This window comes from Pteropus medius, unplaced genomic scaffold, assembly GCF_902729225.1.
Source record: "Pteropus medius unplaced genomic scaffold, Ma_sr-lr_union100, whole genome shotgun sequence".
Classification (NCBI taxonomy): Eukaryota; Metazoa; Chordata; class Mammalia; order Chiroptera; family Pteropodidae; genus Pteropus; species Pteropus medius.
The window spans coordinates 23,341,261-23,354,150 of record NW_024344240.1 but is presented as its reverse complement, the minus strand read 5'-3'; the positions used below and the strand labels follow the sequence as shown (position 1 = coordinate 23,354,150).

The 12,890-nt window shown below is 38.6% G+C and overlaps 1 pseudogene; it reads right to left on the bottom strand.

Moving 5' to 3' along the window:
• Positions 1-1,854: 1,854 nt before the first annotated feature.
• LOC120607506 (uncharacterized) lies at positions 1,855-1,973 on the bottom strand (annotated as a pseudogene).
• Between the last annotated feature and the right edge of the window lie 10,917 nt (positions 1,974-12,890).

Here is a 12,890-nt window from a genome sequence, read left to right as displayed (position 1 = left end):
CAGTATGGGGATTCCTCAAAAAACTAAAAATAAAACTACCATATGACCCAGCAATTCCACTTCTGGGTATTTATCTGAAGAAATCCAAAACATTAATTCGAAAAGATATATGCATCCTTATGTTCATTGCAGCATTGTTTACAATACCCAAGACATGGAAAAAACCTAAATGCCCATCAATAGATGATTGGATAAAGAAGAGGTGGTACATATGTACAATGGAATATTACTTGGTCATAGAAAAGAATGAAATCCTACCATTTGTGATAACATATATAGACCTAGAGGGTATTATGCTAAGTGAAATAAGTCAGACAGAGAAAGACAAATACCATATTATTTCACTTATAGGTGGAGTATAAAATACACACTAAATGAACAAACAAAACAGAAACAAACTCAGACACAGAGAACAAACTGATATTTACCAGATGAGATGGGAGTTGAGAGGCTGGGTGAAAAAGCTGAAAGGATTAAGAAGTACAAATTGGCCGTTACAAAATAGTCACAGGGATAGTATAGCATAGATCATATAGTCAATGACATAATAACTACATGTGGTGTCAGGTGAGTACTAGACTTAATAGGGGGATCACATTAAAAGTTACATAAATGTCTAACCATTATGATCTACACCTGAATGTCAACTGTAATTGAAATTTTTTATAAATAAAAAAATGCCTGATCAGTAGAACATACTGTTGCAATATAGTTCATCTTCCCTGGGTTCTTGTCCTCTGAATAGAATTATAATTTAGCATTTAGTATATCCAGGATGTCTTACACTGCAAGCAAAACCTTAATTGAGATTTGTTAGAACATTTGCCCTTTGTTTAGTGTTTTTATAATTTTCAAGAATAAATAGAGAAAATATGTTATTTAAAAAAATTTTAAGTGATGCAAAATAAATCTGCCATCTTTAAAATTTATCATCAATATTTCCTTTGTTCTTGGCTTTTCCATATACCTGTCTCTTTCCTTTTATTTTAGCTACAGAGTGAAGATTGTATTCTTTTTTGAGTGTTCAAGGCTTATGGTAATAATATGTCTAATAGTTTATCAGACAGTGCCTTTGGGACCAACAAATCAGGATGTAAGAGGAGGAAGCAGAATCGAGTAGAAGTTGAGCTGCCATGCAGGCTTGATGACAGCCTCATCCAACCCCACAGGAAGCTCTGGAACTAAAATGAGTCATCAAGTAATTCCATATCTTTATACCCTCCTTGGACATTGGATATGGGCTGCCTTAGAAAGGATGTGATCTTGAGCTAGGGAGCTCACTGCAGCTGAGATAAGCTCTGAAGCCTGCAGCTGTCTACCACATTCCCAGCAGCTGGGGCCACAAATCTATCCTTGAAGGGAAGTAGCATATCACCTTGTCCGCTCCAATAGTTTTTGTGTAAGACTGCTGAGGGAAGCTTCAGGAACACAGAAGATCATGGGACATGGACGCCGGTGAGAATGTGGCAGGGCTAGCACAAGGTATATCATTCACAGTGAGTATGAGGGTCTCTGTGCAGTGATTAAGAACACAGACTCTAGAACCAGACTACCTGGGTTTGAATCCCTGGTTATGTATTTCTCAGTTGAGTAACCTTGGTCAGGTTACTTAATCTCTCTCTGTTTCAGTTTCCTCCTGTGACTAGGGGCTTTAGTAGAATCATCTGACAGGGTTGTTATAGAAGAATTAAACAAAGAAATGCATCTAAAATGTTTAATAAAGTGCTGTGCCCGTAACAAGCACTCTATGTGTCATTATTATTGTAGCTATATGGAATTTTATGAAGGCTTTGAATGAAGATAGGGGTTTTATTTATTTTTATTTTTTAAATTATTTATTATTATTATTATTTATGCCTACAGCACCTGGTTTTCCTAGGTGGTCTCCCATCCAAGTACTAACCAGGCCTGATCCTGCTTAGCTTCCGAGATAAGACAGAATCGGGCTTGTTCAGGGTGGCATAGCCATAGACCATGGACCATGGCTCCACTGGGGCACAAACTAAGGAGCTTCTGTGTGTAAAGCAGATGTGCTAACTGCTACTCTATGGAACCACACCCAAGATAGGGGTCTTAGAATTTGAAAAAGTAGTGGGAAACTAGAAAGAAGTTGAAGGATTCAGAGAGCTAGATGCAAAATGAACAACAAAAATGAGCAAGGAAGCACTAGAGAATGAGAAATGAGATATACAGAGAAAATAATAAAAATGACTAGGAAAAAAGTGTTCAGCTGAACATTGAAATCAAAGGGCAACAAATTAAACAAATTGAAAACATGACTGGAAAGATGGTTCTCTGAATATTTAAAGAATCTTACATGTAGCAAAATTGCTTCTGATTCCCACTCGTTTCTCTTTCCAGTCATCCCAATATATTTCACCTTCCTCCTACTCAGTTTTCAAGTCCCAACTCCCTATTGACCAATTGCTAGGAACTGTCATTATAGGCACATTTCAAATTCAAACATAGTGCACTCAATTAATAAACATGAATGTTGTCATGAAGCAGGTCAAACGAAAGATGAGACAAGTAGACCAGTACACAATAGATGAGTGAGATAAGCACATCATTCCATCAAGCTGTCGCTACAAATAAATCCAGTATTCTGTAAAAAAAAAAAATCAGAGTTTAAACTCATGAGCATAACGTTGAGGAAACAGGTACTCCCCTCGCCTTTAACGCTGGGTCTTCAAGTGTCCCAGGAGGAAAAAAAAAAACTGTAACTGGTAGGAGAGGAATAGAACTGTCAATAGCACACAGAATCTTTATTGATTCTGTGACACACTGAAGACTGTGACAATGTTTTTAAAAATTACACAGTTTTCCAATTAGAACATAAAAACAAACAACAAACAAAATGAGAGTACCTTCATATCCTTAACTGACAATGATCTTGAATTGTTCTGACTCAGTGAGAGTCCTTCCACTATCTCATCCATGTGATCTGGACCTCTCCTCTCCAAACATTTCAGTCCTGCTATGTTTATGTTGAGGACTGTAGGATTCTGTAGAGCTAACTCCACCCAGACCCATGAGAAGAAAGTTCTTTTTGTCAAGTATCGTCTGAGTTCTGGACCACATTTGCGTTCTTAATATTCTGCATTGTATTGGATACTAGATTTCTCTTCTGGCTTCCAAGCATTACAACACATCTTTGAAAAGGGGCTAAGCTCCTGAGAAAACTCAGACCCAAAGAATAGGAGCAGGAACTGATCCCCAAGTTCAGAACCCTATCTTAAGCCACTGTGTCAATAATGGAAGTATTATTCTCATCTCTTCATCAGCAGGACCCATTGTTCTCTGGTGACAACAGGAGTGAGATAACAGCAGCTGTGAAGCCCCTGCCCTTCCTCTTCAGGGGCCAGGGTTCTGAATGTGAGAAGCCTAGCTTTAGAACAGAGGGTTCTGACAGTTCTCAAAAGAGAGAGCTGATGAAGATGAGGACATAAAAGTCACTCTTTAAACACAAAATATTATCTGCAAGGAAACAGTAGGAGAAAGATGGGATGTTACAATAACTATTATCACTAATATTTTCCTATATTCTGCATATGAAATAATTAGAAAAATAACAGTTTGCATACAAATTGCATATTTGCATTTGCCAAGCCTTATGGAGTGTTCGAGTCAATTTTCAGGTTTTTCTCCTTTTTTTCTCGATCTTTGTGCTTGTTTCCTGCACCTTACCTCCTCAGATTCCTTACAATGTATAGTCAATTCTCATTTTTCACAGTGGTTATGTTCTATGATGTCACTGTAAACACTGAATTAGTGAATCTGAAACATTGCTCCGAGGGGAAATACAAGCTTAGGTTCCTACAACTCTCTGGTCACAACATTTTTATCAACTGATCATTTATGTGTGTTTCTGTTTAAAGACATCTTATTTAATATATGTTGTTGATTCATTAACATTGAACTTATGGCCAATAGCGCTATAACTCATGCCTGAATAAAGCTCATCTAACACATGTATTTTCTCTGTAAGTCACATCATAGCCTATTGGCACTTAACACTAGGCAGCACTATGCTTGAAGTCCTTTTCAAACAGCAAAATTATCAATGAGAAGTACAAAACTGTGAAAAACATGGCACTAAATGGACTTCAGAACTTTGTTTATAGAATGAGAGCTGAAACAAGAAGGCAGAGTGTCACCGTGTTTGACCTCAGCTGAAAAAGTACGTGTACTTTGGGCAACTCAAAATTTTCACAGCTCTGCATATGTCTATGTATGACTTAAAAAAGCACTGCTAGGATTGATTTTGGGGTTACAAATAAGTTTTAACAAGTAGACAAATTCACAAATGCAGAATTCTGTAATTGTACATATTAGCAAATAAGACTGTTTTGCTGGTGAAGTCTTGCCATGAAACCAGAAATTAAGAAAATATGGTCCTATCAGCTTTCAGAACATGGAAAATTCTATTTTAAAGACACTATGGGATGGGCTAGCCTTCACACTGCCCAGTTCCCTTACTCTATTGTCTTTAGAACTTGTACTGGGAGATGATTTTCTGTTATTGAATATTCATTAGCTCTAAGCCAGTGATTCTCAAAGTATGAACCTGGATGGACTGGCAGGCAGCATCAGCATCACCTGAGAACTTGGTAGAAATGTAAATTCTCAGACCCCACTCAAGATCTACAGGATCAGAATCTCAGGGCTTGAAGTCCTGCAATCTGGATTTTAAAACCCCTCCAGGAGATGCTGCTGCACCTTCAAGTTTAAGAACACTGCATTAAGCCTTGTAACTCATCTGGCCTTCCTAGTGGCTAGTGCCCTATAGTAGGCCTGATTCATTGCCCTTTGATGTGAAAAGAGCCCAGGGCTTGATAGAAGAATTGGAGTCAAATCCCACACTTGCCTTATACAATGAGGAGGCCTGAAGTTACTTAAGTACTCTGACTCTCCAGTTTCCTCATTTGTAAAAATGTAGAGATTAAAAGAAATAGTAGATGAGAAAGTGCTTAGCACATAAAAGGCCCTCAGTAAATATTAATATTCTTTTATTTCCTTCCCTTTCATTATTCATTCCTGAGTATAATATGAAAGGTGAAGGAAAAAAAATCCCAGAGACAGTTTTCTATCTTTAGAATAGACTAGATCTTGAAGATTTTATCTCAGAGAAAACAATTATTATGTTCATCATTCATTCTCCACCCTCCCCAACCTCCAGTCTAGCTCTATGAGGAAAGGTGGTTAAGCTGGCACTCTGGTCCCAAAGTAGCTTTAGGGGGGAAAACACACCAAAATTCTTCAAAGACAACTCAGATTATTTCCTTTATCTTAATATACAGTTAAAAAGTAAGTTCTCTGGACTCATTAATTCTCCTATTTCCCTCCTATCTTCTACCTCTGCCCAGCTCTTCTTTTAGCCTAAGGAACTAAAAATTCCTTTCAGTTGCCTTGCTAGGAGCCTTCAAGACTTAATTTGAAAAATGGGTGAGTAAAAGCTACTACTGCCAATCATCCCTCCACTCCACCTAGATGTAGCTGAGGGAGAATTCAGGTCTCGACTTGCCAGCCCTTCATCTTGAGTCATGCAGTCATTAAAATCAAAATAGAGCCCAGTAAGTTGTTGTGTTCAGAGATTGTAATTCTGCATATTGGAAAGATTTTTTTCATGAAAATTACTTTGTTTGCTTCTTCCATAGGATTGTAGTTCATGTTCTTTGGCTGCCTGCAAGGGCACTGTCTTTCTGTACTTAAACTCTATTGGAGCCATCTTGTAGAACTGTTATTGCTGGCAATGTATAAAATAGTTTGTCCCAATCTTGATTCCTTTCCTCTAAGCATTGGTAATGTTCAATAGGTTAACCAACATTTACAATGAGGAAGAGGGGGTTGCAATCTTGGAATGTTAATGGTAAAAACCAAAGGGAATTTAATGGTAAAACCCAATGCCCTGTTCTAAGCAAGGGAAATTCCTTAGTACAGGTTTCAAGATATCTCACTGCCCTCCTCACTCCAACCCACCTTAACTTTTTTTATACTTCTATTTAGACTCTGCTTCAGCTATACAAACCTGATTGTCAATTCTTTTCCTATACAATTTCTTCTCCAAGAAACAGAGCTAGAGAAAGCTGAGACCCAGAAAAGAGAAATGATTTATCCAGATCATATTTTGGTCTAGGGCTCAATCTTTAGTACCATACTTCTCATTCCTACTCTTAAGTGATTAACTTAGGCTTTCCCTATTACCCCAACCTTGCTTTCTCCTTTTTACCAAAACCTGTCCTTAAACCTTTCAAATCTTTCTTGAAAGTTCATCTCCGCTAAGAAACCAGACCTTTCTGATCCTCATCTTGCTCTGATCACCCCATTTACTAGAAGACTTCTTTCTTGTCCAGGCATAGACTATAGGGTCATAGAAATTTATGACTTAGAGGATCACCCCAATATTTATAGAAAAGGACCCCAACTAGCTAAGTCATTAGTCTGAGATCAGAAAGCCAAGTCTAGACCTCAAGCCTTTTGAGTCCTTAGATCAAGATTCCTTTTTATTTCAAGGAAATAACTATTTGTGCTTCTTGCTCTATCCATACTCATATGTCTTCTCATGAGGTCCATCCTTTTTATTTCTTTGTCACTATTGCCATCATCATAATCGTGATCAATGTATCACTCAGCAGTTCCCCAGAGCATTTTGTACAGTGCCAGTCAGTATTCTATAACTATTACTGATTGCCCAGCTCCTTAACTCTTTTACCTGATGTCCCAAATGATTCTAGCTTTATCACCCTATGTGCATCCATCACCCTCAAGCCTTAAGGAGACCAGAGTTGATACAATGAAAGAAACATTGCTACTGATGCAGGAAATCCACTTCTTTATCTGAAATACTAAATTTCAAAATGCAACTTGCTGAACTGAAAGAGCAGGAAAGATGGGAACCATAGAGAACTTAATTTCATGGAAGTTGGCACAAGACTTGTCTATTAGAATTCATAGGACACTATACCAACTAGTGCGAAAATGCTGGATTTTGGAAGATCCCATTATACTCATGGCTGTAATGCACTGGTCAGCAATTAACTCCGGAATCAAGCTGGGCCAATCTCACTCTCTTATGGCAATTTAGAATTGAAGTATAGAAGCACTGGTACCTATCCTTTAGAAGCTAGAATTGTGAAGTGATGTAAAGCTAGGGCCCAGACGGTCATGCCTGATGAAGCTATGAGAGAGAATGAAGCAGAACCTCAGAGAAGCAGAGATAAGACACTCAAAGAAATGGGCAGCAATCTTGGGTCCTGATTCCCACTCTTGGTTCCACCTTTTGGTGGTCTGTAAGAAACCCAGTAAATCCACCAAAACCCTTCTACTTCTGCTTTTTTCCCCCTTGAAATGAACCAGTTGAGTGGATTTCTTTTGCAACCACAAAATCTTAAGTAAGACCCTCCCCTTCTACACAGAGCTGACAGATGAACCGAACCAGACAACTGTGCATGGTTCGGAGGTCAGGGAAAGGGTTGCCAACGACTTAAAGTCATTGTTTCCTTCTCTGTAGGAGGTAGTTCTTTTCAGTCTGTGATTTTCTGTGAATCAGATCTCACAATCATAGATATTTTCTTCTGCCCCACCTTCCACCTCCATCAAAGTAAACACAGCAACCATTGCCAGCCTTCAGCCTTCACAGAACTTTATGTCCTCACATTCACTTCCTTCTGAAGAACCTAGAGGACATTTTTGTTTGGTTGGAGACAGAAACATTCCCAAAGCCTTGTTAAAGTGAATCCAACTAGTCTCTCACTTTTTTTTTCTTTCTTTTTTTTTTTTTTTTGCCCTAATCTCTCTTTTGGGAGGCAAAAGGGTACATTGCAGAGATTCATCACCTTCAGTCACTAGCATACTACCTTTATGATTCTTGACATTTCTACATACCACTTGTACTATGCTTTTCTTAATATTTTTAAAAATACACTTAAACCTTTCTTGCTTATCCTCACCTATGATATTCATTAATGAAACCACGAGTTTGCTGTGAATGTTATATTTTACTAATATATATAAAAATGTGAAACTATTACAATAAGTTTTTTTATCACCTAAGATTACCTCTTCTGCACCACCTCAGAAAACAGTAGTGTAGTGTGGGCATTGGAGTCAGACAGGCCTGGTTCAGGTCTTAGCCATGCCACTTAATACCTGTATGACCTTGGACAAGATACTTAATCTCTCTAAACTTCAATTTTGTCATAATAAGCATGTCTTCCTCAGGATTTTGGTGAGGATTATATGGGATAAGTTTAAATATGGTGTGTTTCAAATGCATAGCACAATAATGTCTAGCACAGTAAATACTGAATAGATATTTACTATTATTGTCCCCTCTAGTTTTGCCCTTTCTCTATTCTTCTTTATTTCCTTTCTTCTCTTCTCAATCTATGTTTGAAACAGGTACCAGCATGAAATGGGTTTGCTTCCTGAAATGTATGGAATTTATATAAATTCCTTCAGAGATCAGGATAGGGAGCTGAGTGTGAAGCAACTGCTAGGTCCAAATTTGTTATATTAATGATGTGACGTTATTCTATTGTGCTGATGTGACTGAGATAATGACATTGTTTCTATAGAACAAGGTTTTCAAGGTGTTCAAAGCCCTTATGGACATTCTCTAACTCATCCCTATAAAGTGTGGACAAATGTTATCTTCCTCAATTTTCAGGTAGGGAATCAAGACCCCAACAGGCCTGACTCAGTTACTCAGCAACACTGTGGCAGAACCACACAGAAGAGTCCAGGACTACTGATTAAAAGGAAATTATGGTCTTAGTATAACATTCCCCATGCTGATGTGAAAGGCATTCCTATAAGTGAGCAGAAGTGTTCCATGTGCACATACAATATGAACACTGGATTAAACGAAGTTAAAACAGATTTCTTTTCTGCAGGACTTCACAATCTTTAATTTGCTAATGTGCATTATGATTATCCAGCAGAGAGATAGAGAATACTTAATTTTCCGGATATGACCACTGGGTATACCTACTTATCAATTCTTAAGATAGTTTACCTCAGAATACTAGTTGGAAAATAGGGCTTTAGTTGATCATATTGGCATGAATTCTACTCCTTGAATTCCTTTCAATTATAAAATCAAGTTGGTCTTGGAATGCTGAAAAATAACCATGTCTGAAATTATTCTACCCCCACATCACCCTAGTTCCACCCTGGAGACTAAAATTCCATTCTTGTATCACAAGCTGTTGCATGCCTGGGGAACTGATTCCCCCACAGCCTGTCTTTGATTACATGCTTGCTAATGTATAATATTTCAATTCTTTATCCGGTTCTTTGGTTCTTTTTAAAATTTATGTGTTTTCTCCTTTTTGAAAACAAAATAATACAAGAAAGTAATTATTTCTAATTTTTTCAAAATAAAATATTGATAGAAAGTTAGAGTTAGAAGAAATGTCATATTATACAGAAACGAAACCAAATCCTACTGAGGCCAAGTCATACAGCAAAAACAATAGCATTCTGAGAAATAGAACTGAAGTATCCTGTCCCCAGCACAGGTCGTTTTTCGCTACTGAAGTGATTCCTTTGCTTACATTTACAGGATTAGGTGTATTACTTAGCCCTTTGCATTACCTTGACTCTGTGTTTCTCATTTGGTTATTAGTATAAAATACTAATAACCTGTGTGAGGAAGAAAGGAAGAGACAGTCATGGAAATATCTGCTTTAGAAATATGAAGTAGACCCAAAATATATATATCTATAGAGAAAGCACCTTGATTATACTGATGTGGGTTATCAAAACTGATCCCAGGTTATAGACTAACCTGGATTATATCAGGCTTTTTACTTAACATCGTAGCCATGTTAAGGACTGAATAGTCAGCCTCTCCTACAGCTGAGGTTTCCTCGTTGCAAGAGAGATGAAGTACAGTCAACAGAGAGAGCCTGAAAAGGAAATAGTGTGATAGAGGAGTCATGCTTTATTCACTTTTGTTTTCTGAAGAGATTTGAAATAGCTTAAACAAAGGGCATACATACAGCAAAGTTAGTATCAGTGTTGCAAGAAGAAGCAAATCAAGAAGGCTACCATACACACTGAATATACTTTTGTCTCTGAGCTGTCTAGTAACCATAATAAAAAGAGAAACAAGTTGTAAAAAAAGACAGATGCCTACCATTTATCAACAATAGAAAACAATTTTCCTGGACTCCATTCTTTAAAAAAAAAATTGTTTCACACATAAGATCTTATTTTAGGGGCTATTGTGCAATAAAATGGACGATGTCTTGAACAGTAGCTTAACAGTAAATGCAGAAAAGCTTCATAGGACCATATCTTGTAATAAGTTTGAACTGGAGTCAAGATAATTATAGCAAGGCTTACTGACTATGGCATTAGATTGGTCTTTGATGAAGAACTTATTCTTGCTGGGCCACAGTTTCCTCACTTATAAAATAAAGAAATTGCCTTTTAGATCAGAGAAGAGGCAGGGAAGCATATCAAATTCATCTGAAGAGATTATTCAAAGTACACATGCCTTCTACATTATCTTACCCCCTTACATATCAAATGTCTTATGAAAAAATCATTCCAAAAAGAAAAAAGAAAAAGAAAAATCATTCCAGATGACTTTTTAATACCAAAATAATAATAATAATAATAATAATAATAATAAGAAGAAGAAGAAGAAGAAGAAGAAGAAGAAGAAGAAGAAGAAGAAGAAGAAGAATAGGAGTAATATAACACTCATGGAGTCGTTACTCAAAATGAACAAAAGTTAACATTTAGTTGTATGTTCTTCAGACCTTAAAAATAAAAAGAAGGAATAAAACACTGCAGATAAAGATGAAGTCCCTGTATCAGTTACAATGGGATACACTGTACTGCAGTAAGAAATATACAATTCCACAATTTTAGTGACTGAAAACAACAAAAGTCTATTTCTTAGTCATGACACATGTTTAGTTTCCTCCAGGACCCAAGCTGATGAAGTAATCTGAAACAATAAAATCTGAAACACTGTTAGTTACTACAGAAAACAAACAAACAAACAAACAAACAAACCCACAACATAATTAATTGTGTATTTGGTTTTTAAATCTTCCATCCAGAAGTAATACTTCCACTCACATGTCATTGCCCAAGGTAAGTCATATTGTCATGCCTAACTTCAAAGAATATGCCTACAAGAAAAGCCAGAGTATTCATGAACAGACCCAATGACTGTCACAGTCCCCTTTGCTTCTCTCCCAAGACCTATTTTCCTCTCCACTCAGAGGAAGACACTATCGTGAATTTAGTGCACATCTAGACCCCATTTTATATTGTTCCTACAAAATAAACATTTATAGATTGAGGTCAAGATGGCAGAATAGGTAAATGCTGTGTTTGCTTCCTCTAGTGACCACATCAAAATTACAACTAAACTACAAAACAGCCATCATTCAGAATCACCTGAAGTTTAGCTGAACAGAAGTCCTATAACTAAGAACATAGAGAAGAAGTCTCCTCCAGACAGATAGGAGGGGTGGAGACACAGAATAAGCTGGTCCCACACCCATGTGTGGCAGTTAAAAATCAGGAGGGATATCACGACTACCCAAAAGAGCGAAGAGTCCCAGCCCCACACCAGGCTCCCCAGCCCAGGGGTCAGGTGCCGAGAAGAGAAGTCCCCACAACTTCTGGCTGTGAAAACCAACAGAGACTGTGACTGAGTGAGAGGATGGCTGCTGGAGTTCTAGGCACTCTTCTTAAAGGGCCCTCAGATGGAATCACTCACTGATGGACTCCAGAACTCACTGGTACAGCAGCTCAATAGGCTCCAGGGACTTGCAGGGAAGAACTGAATTATCTAGCTTCAGGACAACAGCTTGAGGGGCAGCTTCCTCCCAGACAGAAGTGCTGGCATAAGCCAATTGTTTCTTTGTTGGGCCCTCCCAACTCCCAGAGTGCAGATGTAGACAGGTGCCATATCTGAGTCTCCATCAACCTGGCTAACACTGATCTCCCTGCTCTGGTGATTCTCTGAGACCCCACCAACTTGCAGGCCCACTGAAGCCACTTCCTGTGGCTTTTCCATATAAATGGCCTGTCTTGGCTCATGCTGTGGACTTTCTTAAAATCTCTCAAAGGTTCATAAAACCCAAACAAGTAGCATCTGGCCTCAGTGTGCCCAGTACCTCTTGCTGAGCAGTCTCAAGGCTGGCACTAGCAGCATCTGGCCTCAGTTAGTGGCTTGGCCTCTCGAAGCACCTCCAAGTCCAGAACGGGTGGCAGCCATGTGCAGATTGCTCAGTGGCTCATGCCAAGTGGCCCTGGGCAAGGCACAGGCTGTGGAGGAACTTGACCTGTGACAGAGCCCCTCCCAGGAAGCCCCCGGATAGCACATCCCATGGCAGGCTTCCAACTGAGCCAGAGCACCACTAGGGCCACATCTGAGGGTGACACATCCAAAGGGCAAACTGGGCAGGGACCAGAGCCCTGCTAAAGTGAATCCTGCTCCATAGAGTCAGCCTCTAAACAGCAGCTTCTCCACTACTGTCACCAGTCAGTCCTCACAATCAATCAGCCAATGGGTCAATCCTTCCCTTTGATGTGACAATAGCAACCAAGGCTCAACTATAATAAGAGGGCACACACAACCCATACAAAAAAACACACCTGTTGCATCCAACTCGAGTGACCAGGGAAACTGTGCCACTGGGCGCCATAGGACACCTGCTACATAAGACCACTCTACCAAGACCAGAAGCAGTTCTACCTAATACATAGAAACTAACAGAGGGAGGTAGCCAAAACGAAGAGACAAAGAAACCTGTCCCCAGTGAAAGATCAGATAAAAAATCCAGAAAAAGAACTAAACAAAATGGAGATGAGCAATCCACCAGATGCAGTAAAACATTGGTTATAAGGATGCTCAATGA